Raw genomic sequence first — 17,810 nt, 5'->3', positions numbered from 1 at the left:
CTTTCTTCAGTTGTTCTCTGGTCAAGAATATACCCCAACTTGATAGCATTTTCTTACAACTTACCAAGAGAATGATGGTAAAGTTGGAGCACATTTCAGTCAGTTGTTCTAACAATGCATTACAGCTCATTCTATATGACCAAAAAATCTCTGCTTCTATATTTCTCCAATAGTTGCCCCAACTTAATAGCACTTACAGTCTAATATATGGAAAAGAGCTAGAGCTAAAGCTAGGGGGACATTTAGAGCTATAGTTGTAGTAATTCATATAGAGATGAAGTCAAAATTCTCTGGTTGCATAAGTCACTTAAAACTACCCCAACAAATAGCACTTACCAAGTAGTACTGACAGGTTAGAGCTATTGTTAGAGTACCAAATGTGACACTGGTTCCAGCGAATGATTTGCAAAAGCTACGAAATCAGATATATTAAAAAAAAGCTAAGAAATCAGATATAAAATATCAAAAAGTATTTCCCATACCTGTACTCTTGGTAATTCTTCATCTTGATGTTCATCCTAACAAGCATGCTCTTTCTGAGACCTAGGTTGTCAGATGTTTAAATTTAAGTGCCCAGAAAGGTTGCTATGGCTTGAGACCATTCACAGCTCCTCCCCTGCAATTCCTGTTGAAACATCACAAATGCAAACTAACCCAGACATCTAATCTGCATGTTTTAAAGAAGAACACCTATGAATTCATATGCAAATGCGTTTCTAGTTGGATTAAGTTTGTACACTGAAAGTGGTTTTAGTATCATAAAAAACAAAGTTATTTGGTAATATAATTTACTGTAGAGTAGCAACACCTACTGGGCAACCTGGATATGAACTGTGCAGTAGATAGTAAATATGAGGAAGAAGTGTTTCCCATGAAACTACCCCAAATAGAAGCACTTATTCTGTGTAAGATATAAATAATGCTCCTATTTGTGGTTACCTCAAAGGATTATCAGACGCCTTAGCTGTCCTTTCTTCAGTTGTTCTCTGGTCAAGAATATACCCCAACTTGATAGCACTTTCTTATAACTTAACAAGAGAAAGATGCTAAAGTTGGAGCACATTTCAGTCAGTTGTTGTAACAATGCATTACAGCTCATTCTAAATGTCGAAACAATCTCTGCTTCTATGTTTAGCTAATAGTTGCCTCAACTTAATAGCACTTACAGTCTAATATATGGAAAATAGCTAGAGCTAAAGCTAGGTGGACATTTAGAGCTATAGTTGTAGTAATTCATATAGAGATGAAGTCAAAATTCTCTGGTTGCATAAGTCACTTAAAACTACCCCAACAAATAGCACTTACCAAGTAGTACTGACAGGTTAGAGCTATTGTTAGAGTACCAAATGTGGCACTGGTTCCAGAGAATGATTTGCAAAAGCTACGAAATCAGAAATATAAAAAAACCCTAAGAAATCAGATATAAAATATCAAAAAGTATTTCCCATACCTGTACTCTTGGTCATTCTTTGTAAGATATAAATAATGCTCCTATTTGTGGTTACCTCAAAGGATTATCAGATGCCTTAGCTGTCCTTTCTTCAGTTGTTCTCTGGTCAAGAATATACCCCAACTTGATAGCATTTTCTTACAACTTACCAAGAGAATGATGGTAAAGTTGGAGCACATTTCAGTCAGTTGTTCTAACAATGCATTACAGCTCATTCTATATGACCAAAAAATCTCTGCTTCTATATTTCTCCAATAGTTGCCCCAACTTAATAGCACTTACAGTCTAATATATGGAAAAGAGCTAGAGCTAAAGCTAAGGGGACATTTAGAGCTATAGTTGTAGTAATTCATATAGAGATGAAGTCAAAATTCTCTAGTTGCATAAGTCACTTAAAACTACCCCAACAAATAGCACTTACCAAGAAGTACTGACAGGTTAGAGCTATTGTTAGAGTACCAGATGTGGCACTGGTTCCAGAGAATGATTTGCAAAAGCTACAAAATCAGAAATATAAAAAAAAAACTAAGAAATCAGATATAAAATATCAAAAAGTATTTCCCATACCTGTACTCTTGGTCATTTTTATCTTGATGTTCATCCTAAAAAACATGCTCTTTCTGAGACCTAGGTTGTCAGATGTTTACATTTAAGTGCCCAGAAAGGTTGCTATGGCTTGAGACCATTCACAGCTCCTCCCCTGCAATTCCTCCTGAAACATCACAAATGCTAACTAACCCAGAAATCTAATCAATTTATTCATATGCAAACGAGTTTCTAGTTGGATTAAGTTTGTACACTGAAAGTGGTTTTAGTATCATAAAAACAAAGTTATTCAGTAATATAATATAAATACAGCTCATTCTATATGACCAAAAAATCTCTGCTTCTATATTTCTCCAATAGTTGCCCCAACTTAATAGCACTTACAGTCTAATATATGGAAAAGAGCTAGAGCTAAAGCTAGGGGGACATTAAGAGCTATAGTTGTAGTAATTCATATAGAGATGAAGTCAAAATTCTCTGGTTGCATAAGTCACTTAAAACTACCCCAACTAATAGCACTTACCAAGTAGTACTGACAGGTTAGAGCTATTGTTAGAGTACCAAATGTGGCACTGGTTCCAGAGAATGATTTGCAAAAGCTACGAAATCAGAAATATAAAAAAACCCTAAGAAATCAGATATAAAATATCAAAAAGTATTTCCCATACCTGTACTCTTGGTCATTCTTTGTAAGATATAAATAATGCTCCTATTTGTGGTTACCTCATGGATTATCAGATGCCTTAGCTGTCCTTTCTTCAGTTGTTCTCTGGTCAAGAATATACCCCAACTTGATAGCATTTTCTTACAACTTACCAAGAGAATGATGGTAAAGTTGGAGCACATTTCAGTCAGTTGTTCTAACAATGCATTACAGCTCATTCTATATGACCAAAAAATCTCTGCTTCTATATTTCTCCAATAGTTGCCCCAACTTAATAGCACTTACAGTCTAATATATGGAAAAGAGCTAGAGCTAAAGCTAGGGGGACATTTAGAGCTATAGTTGTAGTAATTCATATAGAGATGAAGTCAAAATTCTCTGGTTGCATAAGTCACTTAAAACTACCCCAACAAATAGCACTTACCAAGTAGTACTGACAGGTTAGAGCTATTGTTAGAGTACCAAATGTGACACTGGTTCCAGCGAATGATTTGCAAAAGCTACGAAATCAGATATATTAAAAAAAAGCTAAGAAATCAGATATAAAATATCAAAAAGTATTTCCCATACCTGTACTCTTGGTAATTCTTCATCTTGATGTTCATCCTAACAAGCATGCTCTTTCTGAGACCTAGGTTGTCAGATGTTTAAATTTAAGTGCCCAGAAAGGTTGCTATGGCTTGAGACCATTCACAGCTCCTCCCCTGCAATTCCTGTTGAAACATCACAAATGCTAACTAACCCAGACATCTAATCTGCATGTTTTAAAGAAGAACACCTATGAATTCATATGCAAATGCGTTTCTAGTTGGATTAAGTTTGTACACTGAAAGTGGTTTTAGTATCATAAAAAACAAAGTTATTTGGTAATATAATTTACTGTAGAGTAGCAACACCTACTGGGCAACCTGGATATGAACTGTGCAGTAGATAGTAAATATGAGGAAGAAGTGTTTCCCATGAAACTACCCCAAATAGAAGCACTTATTCTGTGTAAGATATAAATAATGCTCCTATTTGTGGTTACCTCAAAGGATTATCAGACGCCTTAGCTGTCCTTTCTTCAGTTGTTCTCTGGTCAAGAATATACCCCAACTTGATAGCACTTTCTTATAACTTAACAAGAGAAAGATGCTAAAGTTGGAGCACATTTCAGTCAGTTGTTGTAACAATGCATTACAGCTCATTCTAAATGTCGAAACAATCTCTGCTTCTATGTTTAGCTAATAGTTGCCTCAACTTAATAGCACTTACAGTCTAATATATGGAAAATAGCTAGAGCTAAAGCTAGGTGGACATTTAGAGCTATAGTTGTAGTAATTCATATAGAGATGAAGTCAAAATTCTCTGGTTGCATAAGTCACTTAAAACTACCCCAACAAATAGCACTTACCAAGTAGTACTGACAGGTTAGAGCTATTGTTAGAGTACCAAATGTGGCACTGGTTCCAGAGAATGATTTGCAAAAGCTACGAAATCAGAAATATAAAAAAACCCTAAGAAATCAGATATAAAATATCAAAAAGTATTTCCCATACCTGTACTCTTGGTCATTCTTTGTAAGATATAAATAATGCTCCTATTTGTGGTTACCTCAAAGGATTATCAGATGCCTTAGCTGTCCTTTCTTCAGTTGTTCTCTGGTCAAGAATATACCCCAACTTGATAGCATTTTCTTACAACTTACCAAGAGAATGATGGTAAAGTTGGAGCACATTTCAGTCAGTTGTTCTAACAATGCATTACAGCTCATTCTATATGACCAAAAAATCTCTGCTTCTATATTTCTCCAATAGTTGCCCCAACTTAATAGCACTTACAGTCTAATATATGGAAAAGAGCTAGAGCTAAAGCTAAGGGGACATTTAGAGCTATAGTTGTAGTAATTCATATAGAGATGAAGTCAAAATTCTCTAGTTGCATAAGTCACTTAAAACTACCCCAACAAATAGCACTTACCAAAAAGTACTGACAGGTTAGAGCTATTGTTAGAGTACCAGATGTGGCACTGGTTCCAGAGAATGATTTGCAAAAGCTACGAAATCAGAAATATAAAAAAAAAACTAAGAAATCAGATATAAAATATCAAAAAGTATTTCCCATACCTGTACTCTTGGTCATTTTTATCTTGATGTTCATCCTAAAAAACATGCTCTTTCTGAGACCTAGGTTGTCAGATGTTTACATTTAAGTGCCCAGAAAGGTTGCTATGGCTTGAGACCATTCACAGCTCCTCCCCTGCAATTCCTCCTGAAACATCACAAATGCTAACTAACCCAGAAATCTAATCAATTTATTCATATGCAAACGAGTTTCTAGTTGGATTAAGTTTGTACACTGAAAGTGGTTTTAGTATCATAAAAACAAAGTTATTCAGTAATATAATATAAATACAGCTCATTCTGTATGACCAAAAAATCTCTGCTTCTATATTTCTCCAATAGTTGCCCCAACTTAATAGCACTTACAGTCTAATATATGGAAAAGAGCTAGAGCTAAAGCTAGGGGGACATTAAGAGCTATAGTTGTAGTAATTCATATAGAGATGAAGTCAAAATTCTCTGGTTGCATAAGTCACTTAAAACTACCCCAACTAATAGCACTTACCAAGTAGTACTGACAGGTTAGAGCTATTGTTAGAGTACCAAATGTGGCACTGGTTCCAGAGAATGATTTGCAAAAGCTACGAAATCAGAAATATAAAAAAACCCTAAGAAATCAGATATAAAATATCAAAAAGTATTTCCCATACCTGTACTCTTGGTCATTCTTTGTAAGATATAAATAATGCTCCTATTTGTGGTTACCTCATGGATTATCAGATGCCTTAGCTGTCCTTTCTTCAGTTGTTCTCTGGTCAAGAATATACCCCAACTTGATAGCATTTTCTTACAACTTACCAAGAGAATGATGGTAAAGTTGGAGCACATTTCAGTCAGTTGTTCTAACAATGCATTACAGCTCATTCTATATGACCAAAAAATCTCTGCTTCTATATTTCTCCAATAGTTGCCCCAACTTAATAGCACTTACAGTCTAATATATGGAAAAGAGCTAGAGCTAAAGCTAGGGGGACATTTAGAGCTATAGTTGTAGTAATTCATATAGAGATGAAGTCAAAATTCTCTGGTTGCATAAGTCACTTAAAACTACCCCAACAAATAGCACTTACCAAGTAGTACTGACAGGTTAGAGCTATTGTTAGAGTACCAAATGTGACACTGGTTCCAGCGAATGATTTGCAAAAGCTACGAAATCAGATATATAAAAAAAGCTAAGAAATCAGATATAAAATATCAAAAAGTATTTCCCATACCTGTACTCTTGGTAATTCTTCATCTTGATGTTCATCCTAACAAGCATGCTCTTTCTGAGACCTAGGTTGTCAGATGTTTAAATTTAAGTGCCCAGAAAGGTTTCTATGGCTTGAGACCATTCACAGCTCCTCCCCTGCAATTCCTGTTGAAACATCAGAAATGCTAACTAACCCAGACATCTAATCTGCATGTTTTAAAGAAGAACACCTATGAATTCATATGCAAATGAGTTTCTAGTTGGATTAAGTTTGTACACTGAAAGTGGTTTTAGTATCATAAAAAACAAAGTTATTCAGTAATATAATTTACTGTAGAGTAGCAACACCTACTGGGCAACCTGGATATGAACTGTGCAGTAGATAGTAAATATGAGGAAGAAGTGTTTCCCATGAAACTACCCCAAATAGAAGCACTTATTCTGTGTAAGATATAAATAATGCTCCTATTTGTGGTTACCTCAAAGGATTATCAGACGCCTTAGCTGTCCTTTCTTCAGTTGTTCTCTGGTCAAGAATATACCCCAACTTGATAGCACTTTCTTATAACTTAACAAGAGAAAGATGCTAAAGTTGGAGCACATTTCAGTCAGTTGTTGTAACAATGCATTACAGCTCATTCTAAATGTCCAAACAATCTCTGCTTCTATATTTCTCTAATAGTTGCCTCAGCTTAATAGCACTTACAGTCTAATATATGGAAAAGAGCTAGAGGTAAAGCTAGGGGGACATTTAGAGCTACAGTTGTAGTAATTCATATAGAGATGAAGTCAAAATTCTCTGGTTGCATAAGTCACTTAAAACTACCCCAACAAATAGCACTTACCAAGTAGTACTGACAGGTTAGAGCTATTGTTAGAGTACCAAATGTGACACTGGTTCCAGCGAATGATTTGCAAAAGCTACGAAATCAGATATATAAAAAAAAGCTAATAAATCAGATATAAAATATCAAAAAGTATTTCCCATACCTGTACTCTTGGTAATTCTTTACCTTGATGTTCATCCTAACAAGCATGCTCTTTCTGAGACCTAGGTTGTCAGATGTTTAAATTTAAGTGCCCAGAAAGGTTGCTATGGATTGAGACCATTCACAGCTCCTCCCCTGCAATTCCTGTTGAAACATCACAAATGCTAACTTACCCAGAAATCTAATCAATGTATTCATATGCAAATGAGTTTCTAGTTGGATTAAGTTTGTACACTGAAAGTGGTTTTAGTATCATAAAAAACAAAGTTATTCAGTAATATAATTTACTGTAGAGTAGCAACACCTACTGGGCAACCTGGATATGAACTGTGCAGTAGATAGTAAATATGAGGAAGAAGTGTTTCCCATGAAACTACCCCAAATAGAAGCACTTATTCTGTGTAAGATATAAATAATGCTCCTATTTGTGGTTATCTCAAAGGATTATCAGACGCCTTAGCTGTCCTTTCTTCAGTTGTTCTCTGGTCAAGAATATACCCCAACTTGATAGCATTTTCTTATAACTTAACAAGAGAAAGATGCTAAAGTTGGAGCACATTTCAGTCAGTTGTTCTAACAATGCATTACAGCTCATTCTAAATGTACAAACAATCTCTGCTTCTATATTTCTCCAATAGTTGCTCCAATTTAATAGCACTTACAGTCTAATATATGGAAAAGAGCTAGAGCTAAAGCTAGGGGGACATTTAGAGCTATATTTGTAGTAATTCATATAGAGATGAAGTCAAAATTCTCTAGTTGCATAAGTCACTTAAAACTACCCCAACAAATAGCACTTACCAAGTAGTACTGACAGGTTAGAGCTATTGTTAGAGTACCAAATGTTGCACTGGTTCCAGCGAATGATTTGCAAAAGCTACGAAATCAGAAATATATATATAAAAAAGCTAAGAAATCAGATATAATATATCAAAAAGTATTTCCCATACCTGTACTCTTGGTCATTCTTTATCTTGATGTTCATCCTAAAAAGCATGCTCTTTCTGAGACCTAGGTTGTCAGGTGTTTGAATTTAAGTGCCCGGAAAGGTTGCTATGGCTTGAGACCATTCACAGCTCCTCCCCTGCAATTCCTCTTGAAACATCACAAATGCTAACTAACCCAGAAATCTAATCAATGAATTCATATGCAAATGAGTTTCTAGTTGGATTAAGTTTGTACACTGAGAGTGGTTTTAGTATCATAAAAAACAAAGTTATTCAGTAATATAATTTACTGTAGAGTAGCAACACCTACTGGGCAACCTGGATATGAACTGTGCAGTAGATAGTAAATATGAGGAAGAAGTGTTTCCCATGAAACTACCCCAAATAGAAGCACTTATTCTGTGTAAGATATAAATAATGCTCCTATTTGTGGTTACCTCAAAGGATTATCAGACGCCTTAGATGTCGTTTCTTCAGTTGTTCTCTGGTCAAGAATATACCCCAACTTGATAGCATTTTCTTATAACTTACCAAGACAAAGATGCTAAAGTTGGAGCACATTTCAGTCAGTTGTTCTAACAATGCATTACAGCTCATTCTAAATGTCCAAACAATCTCTGCTTCTATATTTCTCCAATAGTTGCCCCAATTTAATAGCACTTACAGTCTAATATATGGAAAAGAGCTAGAGCTAATGCTAGGGGGACATTTAGAGCTATAGTTGTAGTAATTCATATAGCGACGAAGTCAAAATTCTCTGGTTGCATAAGTCACTTAAAACTACCCCAACAAATAGCACTTACCAAGTAGTACTGACAGGTTAGAGCTATTGTTAGAGTACCAAATGTGACACTGGTTCCAGCAAATGATTTGCAAAAGCTACGAAATCAGATATATAAAAAAAGCTAAGAAATCAGATATAAAATATCAAAAAGTATTTCCCATACCTGTACTCTTGGTCATTCCTTATCTTGATGTTCATCCTAAAAAGCATGCTCTTTCTGAGACCTAGGTTGTCAGATGTTTAAATTTAAGTGCCCAGAAAGGTTGCTATGGCTTGAGACCATTCACAGCTCCTCCCCTGCAATTCCTCTTGAAACATCACAAATGCTAACTAACCCAGACATCTAATCTGCAGGTTTTAAAGATAAACACCTATGAATTCATATGCAAATGAGTTTCTAGTTGGATTAAGTTTGTACACTGAAAGTGGTTTTAGTATCATAAAAAACAAAGTTATTCAGTAATATATTTTACTGTAGAGTAGCAACACCTACTGGGCAACTTGGATATGAACTGTGCAGTAGATAGTAAATATGAGGAAGAAGTGTTTCCCATGAAACTACCCCAAATAGAAGCACTTATTCTGTGTAAGATATAAATAATGCTCCTATTTGTGGTTATCTCAAAGGATTATCAGACGCCTTAGCTGTCCTTTCTTCAGTTGTTCTCTGGTCAAGAATATACCCCAACTTATATATATACTTCAACTCATTTCGGGACCAGTTGATAACATCAATGGACGTCTGAAATGCGTTGAAAACAGGTCAGTTATTTCGGGACCAATTGATAACGTCAATGGACGTCCAAAATGCATTGAAAACAAGTCAGTTAGTTAGGGACCAATTGTTAACGTCAGTGGACCTCCGAAAGGCGTTTAAAACAAGTCAATTATATTGGGACGAACTGATAACATCAGAGGACGTCTAAAATGCGTTTTAAACAAGTCAGTTACTTCAGGACCAAAATGTGTCTTTTATTTTGGGACAAATTAATATTGTCAGTGGACGTCTGGAATGCGTTTTAAATCAGTTAAGAGAGAGAGAGAGAGAGAGAGAGAGAGAGAGAGAGAGAATGTGTGTGTGTGTTTGAGAGAGAGAGCCCCTCCCATTCAGATAACGGTTACTCTGAGTTTGAATACAGCGTCAAAATAAGTTTCAGTGGATGATTTTTCAACGGTTTGTGGAAGCAGGCATTATTAAACAGCAGAGGAGGCTCGTATATTCAGAGGTAAGTGATATTTAATCTTGATAAAACTTTCGTTTCACTCATTCTGGTAAAGTATAAGTATTTAAAGAGCTCTAGCAAACAACAGCTATGCTAGGTTAGCATCTCAGTGAAGACAAGTGAAGGAGTAGATGAGGATAATAGTTAACCCATTCTGTATAAAAAATTATTATATATTATAAAATATATATTATTATAAAAAAAGTAATATTTTTATATTTAGTAATCATTCTAAATGTCCAAACAATCTCTGCTTCTATATTTCTCCAATAGTTGCGCCAACCTAATAGCACTTACAGTGTAATATATGGAAAAATGTTAGAGCTAGGGGGACATTTAGAGCTATAGTTGTAGTAATCGAAGTAGAGTTAAAGTCAAAATTCTCTGGTTGCATAAGTCACTTAAAACTACCCCAACAAATAGCACTTACCAAGTAGTACTGACAGGTTAGAGCTATTGTTAGCTGGTTCCAGCGAATGATTTGCAAAAGCTAACAAGTCAGAAATAAAATATCAAAAAGTATTTCCCATACCTGTACTCTTGGTAATTCTTTATCTTGATGTTCATCCTAAAAAGGATGCTCTTTCTGAGACCTAGGTTGTCAGATGTTTAAATTAATGTGTCCAGAAAGCTTGCTATAGCTTGAGACCATTCACAGCTCCTCCCCTGCAATTCCTCTTGAAACACCCAAGGACACTTTACAACCCACACTGCTCAGAACACTCAATCCACACACACACTGGTGAGAAGCGGCAGCCAAACACGCCAGGAACGACCAGGACTGTCCACCTGGAGGACTGCATCGGGCACTAGGGATAGAGCGCCAATCCATATCTGGGCTCACACACATTCACTCACACATACACACTCATTCACTCACACACCAGGACAGTGGTTAGAGAAGCCAAGTCACCTACCCTCCATGTTTTTGGAAGGTGGGAGGAAACCGGAGCCCCCAGAGGAAACCCACGCAGACACGGGTGGGTGAAACTCCACCCAGATGGGACTTGAACCCAAGATCTCAGCGCTGGGAGGTGAACGTGCTAAGCCACCATGCCGCTATGAAATATGAAAGAGATGCCAACTTAACAGTCAGGAGGAAGATTTCCTCACTTGACCTAGTGTTGGTTGTTTTACTCTGCTTGTGTTTGACCCTGTTAGTTTATTACGTTTGATCTTTGCCTGTCCTCTTTAGTCTTGATTGTTTGGGTACATATTTTATATTTATGAATCAGTACTGGTCTCTGATATTTTTTGGGGGAACAGGAGTTTTGTCTTTGTTTTTATGTAGCAAGGGATCAAGGTTAGCAATGTGTCTTGGTTTTTGTCTTTCTTTGTATAGGTTAGTCAGTGTCTTTAAAGTAGTTATTGTGGTGTTTTGTTTGTTGTTTTGACCTGGGTCTCTCCTGAAGTCACTATCTGATTCACTGTTGTAAATAAGCAAAAATGCATTTTCCAGACATCCCAAGTTGCAAAAACTCATTTCAGGGAGGTACCCCCGGACCTGGAACCCCAAAGAAAAAAAAACTCTTGTCAGTAAACATTGTCAGTTTATCCTGAATTGATTCAATTATTTGTTTTCTGTAACCTCTTTATCATGTTCAGGGTCACGGTGGGTTGGTAGCCAACTGGAATTCATTGGATGCAAGGCAGGAACATAGACTGAATGGCGTTAACACACACACACAGTATATGAATGTATGGGAGATAAATAAAATGAAATGGGACAGATTGAGTTGTAACACAAATGCAAATAGAGATAACAGTACAATAATTCCAACCATATACCAATACCAATTACTTTTTTTTTTTTTATTTTAGCCTCTTACTAAAATAGGAAAAGTTATTAACTACCATTGCAATAGTACAACTATTATTTAAGTACATGTACATGCTTTCCCTGTGCAGGTTTTAATAGGCTGTGGTTTCTCTCTTGGTAAACACAGCTTATACTGCATTATAAAGATGTCACCTTTCTTGTACTTGAAGCCAAAGTTTCACATTCAACTTAGTCTGCACTAGTAACGGACTTGCCCTTTCTGCATTTCTTGTGATTTCCAGCCCATCATTCATTCCGGTAGTTTCTCGATTAGATATTTTGGGTGGGGGGCCATTTTATACCTCTTTTTAAACTAGTTAGAATTGCTCTATGGGCTATAAAGTTCAAATATGTGGGCTATGATATTTGTAAAGTTAATTGCACAAAATCTCCCTCATATAAAGAGATCTCACCAGCTCTATTCTTGCTCATTTCAGTACCTTTCAGAATAAGCTGTTTTAGAGCTCTGTCACTTTTATACAAATAAGCTGTTGCTGGCAACTCCCTGCCCATCCCATGTTTATGCAGGTGAGGGTGCCAGGGTGGTTCAATGCAAATTTCTTTATAGTGACTTCAAATTTGATTATTGTGATGGCTTGTAGAAGCATATGATTCCAAGTGGAAATACAAAAGCATGCACAAAGTGAGTTTTGCATAATATGTTCCCTTTAAAATGTACTTAAGTAAAAGTGAAGTTACAGATTTTAAAAACTACTTTAAAAAGTACAAGTACACAAAAACTACTCAGTTACAGTAATGCAAGTAAATGTAATTCGTTAGTTTCTACCTCTGATCAATATATTGACTTAGTATCTGTTTGAAAGTGATTAATTTCATATTAATTCTATATTTTATTCAGATTCTCTTATACTTTGTTTTAGGTCACTGTGAACCCTTTCAGAGTTGTTTGTCTCTTCTCTGCCTGTGTATCCTCCTCTGCTTGGGGGGAAGGTTGTTTATGAAACATCTGAGGGTGATAGCATTTTCAATAATTTTTGCATGTGTCACGCCCTTGTCCTGTCGTGTCTGTTTGCCCCGCCATGTGCTCTCTTAGTACATGGCTCTGTTTGTTATTGTCCATGTCTCCGCCCATGCCCTGCATTTGTTCCTCCTCCTTGTCCATGTCTTATTTGTAGTCCTGCCCCCTCGTTATCTGTCTCAGGTGTCCTTGTGTGTGTATAAGTCCCTTTGTCACTGTATGTTTGTTGGTCATTTGTTTCACTTCCTAGTCATGTTGTTTCTTGTTTCATTCCCAGGTCATGTTGTTTAGCCCTCTAATCTGTCTGTCTCTGCTGTTTCTCGTTTCATGTTGTTGTTTCACTTCCATTGTTGCCATGTCATGTTGCTCAGTCCGGTCTGTCTGTCTCTGTTGTTTTTGTTTCCAAGTCTAGTCTGTCTCAGCTGTTCCTTGTTTTGTTTCTCCGTCATCGTTTCCTGTTGTTGTTCCTTGTTTAGTTTCCTCTGTCACCGTTTCCTCTTATCATATTGTTTGGCTCTGTAGTCTGTTTGTCCCATTTGCTTTAGCTCTCCGTGTTTAGTCTGTCCTACTCTCTTTATTTAAATCTAGTCTGCTTGGCTCCCTTTGTCTGTCTCTGTTAGCTCCCTGTGTGTTGTCACACCCACATAATTATGTCTAATACATTCTCAACAACCACAACAAATGCATCAGTCCAACAATTGGCAAGCCAGCCAGAAGCCTTTACATCAAGAATCAAAACACACCTACGAACACTTTTTTGAGTCGCCAATCCACCTACCAACGTGTGTTTTTTTTTGGACTGTGAGAGGAAACCGGAGCACCCAGAGGAAACACACACGGACATGGGGAGAACATACGAAACTCCTCACAGACAGTCAGGTAATAATAATCAATAATCAATGGTTAATTATTAAAGCTTATTTGATGCTACGTTAACTACATTTTATGAGGTTAATAAGGTTATTGGAGTAATATTGTAGACATAAGAGTGTGATCCTAAGCTTTATTATCTCTTTGGAGGTTTGAAAAGTATTGCTAAACAGTTATCCCAAGGATTGATTTACATTCACACATACGGACACTTTTTGAGTCGCCAATCCACCTACCAATGTGTGTTTTTGGACTGTGGGAGGAAACCAGAACACCCAGAGGAAACCCACGCAGACACGGGGAGAACACACCAACTCCTCACAGACAGTCACCCAGAGCGGGAATCAAACCCAGAACCTCCAGGTCCCTGGAGCTGTTTGACTGTGAACACTACCTGCTGCGCCACCATGCCGCCCAATGACTATAATACATGTAAATATTTAATACTGTAAATATTCAAATATAATACTTGTAAATATTTAGGCCTACTTTATTTGTAAGTACATAAGTCTATTTTCTGTTTGCCATGGCATTTGCAAAGTTATTCCATAAGTGTTAATCTCAGTGGTGTGGAGGAAAAGGGTGATTAAATTCATTTGCTGCACATCTTATCGCTTTATTCGACCTACTAGTCTCTCTCAGCTCTCTCACTTTGTGTATGAATTTGTCTCTGTGTTAACAATAATGGAGCACATCAAAGTTGAAATGCAAGAAAACACATTTTCTGAAGTTGTTGAAAGACCGACTACAGAAAAAGTAGGTTCTGCACATCCAGAAGTTTCAATGGATGAGATGCTTGAAAGTATACGCCAACATTTTGAAGTTAGAAGACATCAAACAAGTGTTTGAAAAGTCACAGTGCATGTCTAATAGATGTTTTACATATTTTGCTTGCAGCTACAATTCTGCTTCACATGAGATCTTGTCGAGATGACCAGCTGAAAAATAAAATCAAAGCAGCACAGGTAAACGTTTCTGCATTGGCAGGACAGTTTTAGTCAGGAAAGGATGAAAAAAATGAGTTTGTCTCTGATGTTAACAGGCTGAAGTCAAGAAGTCAGTTGAAACAAGAGCTGAGAGAAGCTAACTCTGAGCATTGGGAATTAACAGCTGAGATGGGTTTTGGTGCTGATGTTGAAAGTGATTCAGAATATTCAGATAATGAATCAGCTGACACTGAGAATGATTCATAATCATCTGAGGAGGATCCAATTTCCAGTTCTCATACTCACACAGTCTCAGTCAAAGTGAAACCAATCAAATCTGATGCTAAGGCTAAACAATTAGCTCCAATCAAGATAAAGCATGAAAAAGTCTCACGTAAAAGTGATAAAAGTGGTACTCATTCACAACCAAAACCCATCATCATCATCCCAGGCAAAACAAAAAGGGGATGAGAGATCACAAGTTCAAAAGCGAAAGAAGGCTTTTTATGAAACCAGGTACTATCATGAACATCCCGATCCTGATTTGATTGACAAGTGGTCAAAAACACTGCCAAATATTCATAGAAGCCATAGAAAAGCATGGGACGAATTAAAACACCTGAAACATATATATTGTCTGCATCCTTTTGATGGTGTGATGATCTGAGACAGTGAAAGGTGCTGGATAAAGGTAGTGAGGCCTCAAGCTGGAGGTGAAGAAGGGGATCAATAATGAGAAAATCATAGAGAAGGTGGAGAACGAAAGGCAGAATCTAACAGAGGGCTTCTGCAATGGAATCGAATATTTTTGGATGGCTGTTACAGCCAAATGTAAGACGCACGGCAAAGTAGTATTTATTGTTCCAGCAGACCCTGCAAAAATCTGGGTGAAGAGGCAGAATCTTGAAGGCAGAAACAATGTCAGCCTTAGTGAGCCAGGCACCACGACCGGCAAGTTCGATTAAGGTGATGGCATGGTCCACGGTCGCATAGTGGAGTGAGAACTCAGAATTGGAAATGAGACGCCACATGGAACAGAAAGGTCGACGATGATCCGCTTCGTACCTCAATATTTATGGGTAGCAATGCTGATGGGGTTGATCCTGTACATTGAGAAGGGAGGAGAAAAGAAAGGCCCAATCATGAAACCGTCGGAAACGTCTTTAGCCAGAAGGGATGAAACGACAGGAGGGGCAGGAGGAGCGGGAATGCGCTTGGTCACGGTAAGAGCACACATGGAGTAGCTTGCAGGAAGAAGCAAAACACCTGGTGGAATTAAAGTTGTTGCAGACCATTTGACCATCAAGGAAATACACGGGTCGTCCACGGCTGTTGCGAGCACTGGTGGAAGATAGATGAATAGCAGACTGGGCAGGACGTATAGATGGAGTGGGGGGTCGGTACAAAGAGGAGTGTTTGTTGATAAGTGAGCAGGAAGATGCAGGATGGGAAGGGCAGCCGCACACGTCGCACGAGAGTGCAGGGTGACCTGCGAAAACGCGACAATAGAGTTCCAGGTCCAAGGCACCCCAGTAGGTGGGAAGGTTCCATTGTTGGAGCTGCGCAAACAGCCAGATCCAGAATTATGGCCAGGTAATTATCCAACTCCTGGCAACGAGAAGGGAAGATGGAGAACAAGATGTTGCGGTAGATGGAGAAGGCAAGAGCAAATTCTTGGACTGTAAGGGATTTGGAAACTCGTGGTTCGGAGGGCCATAAAGTGTAGGAAACATCACCTGCATCTATGGTGCGGGGAGCAGAAGGGCTGGAAGAAGGGAGCAACAAGGAGGGGAAAGCAACATCACTAATGGTACAGCTAGTAGGATGTCTGTTGGTAGGTGGATTGAATAGCCAATCCACCTACCAACGTGTGTTTTTGGATTGTGGGAGAAAACCGGAGCACCCGGAGGAAACCCACACGGAGACAGGGAAGACACACCAAACTCCTCACAGACACCCGGGGTCACCCGGAGCAGGACTCCAACCCAAAACCTCCAGGTCCCTGGAGCTGTGTGACTGCGACACTTGCTGCGCCACTACCTGTTGCGGCACTGTGCTACCCCACAAGTTGAGACACATACTGTTAATCACATATTTTAATACACAGGATCCAGAGTGAGCAAAATTAGCAAACCCCATATCTCAGGGACACACATATCTTTAGGATGTAATCATTCACTCTTTAAGATTCAACAAATCCAACCAAAATATCAAGTACATATTAGGGTGTGTGTTAGTAACCATACAGTCTATTTTAACTCTGATACAAACCAAAATGGGTATGTGTGTTCATCACACTATTCTTAAATGTCATGGATACAACATTGTAGATACTAGTCTTTACATCAGACTAGTCCATAACACGGCAACACATGCTAAGACTATTTAACACTCTTTTGTTTGTTGTTTAACCCCTCACTCAGCAGCAAATGGGTTTCCCAAGATATCTCTACCTTTTAATATTTCTCAGAGTACTGAAACCATTGTAAGTACTGGATTAACCGGTCAGGACAATATGGAGGCACACACTAAGGCCATCCATGTTACAGTCTCATTAGGTCCATATCCACAGTGTTTTGATCGTTGGGGTTCAGTCCCAGTGGGAGAAACTCATGATTGTTCACAAACTCTCAAAATGTCCAAGCAATATCAGATGTTAATTACACTAGTAGGGGTTTACTGATTAGTTGGAACAACGCTTCTCCTAATCTCCCAGAACAACAGTCTGGTGTATGTGCTTTAGGTTATGTAATTCCAGCTATGAGGGTTGCAATGACTCCTCCCATTTCGAGCACACCTAGTCAATTTAACATTCAGATGAGGAAATACAGGTTAGCTGACACATGCAGTACACATCATCAATTCAATTTGAAAAGGGCTCTGAGAGCACTACTTCCAATTTATGGAGTTATGTTTGTTCTAGATCAGATTGCATATTTATTATAGGAAGTGGAACATTTAGCCAATATCACTGTCATGGGTTTTTAAAATCACAGAAGTGACAGCTATTAGGATGGTTGCTTTGCAAAATAGAATGGCTTTAGATTATCCTTTGTCAGCCAAGGGGGGGCATGTGCTATAATGGGTATTGAGTACTGTTCTTACATTCCAGACAATGGTGGGGACCTGAAAAAGGCAGTTCCCAGTCAGTGCATTAAAAGTCTTACGGTGTTTCCATAGCTCCTGCAGGCCAGGCCCTGGCTCATGTATAAATAGTTTGATCAGAATGTAAATTATGTATATCATTTGGTCTTCACCTAGAAGCACATCATTGTGTGATTGGGATGCTACATAGACACAATGCATTTTTCTTGTATGT

The sequence above is a fragment of the Hoplias malabaricus genome, chromosome 6, assembly GCF_029633855.1.
Source record: "Hoplias malabaricus isolate fHopMal1 chromosome 6, fHopMal1.hap1, whole genome shotgun sequence".
NCBI lineage: Eukaryota > Metazoa > Chordata > Actinopteri > Characiformes > Erythrinidae > Hoplias > Hoplias malabaricus.
This window is presented reverse-complemented; position numbering follows the sequence as displayed.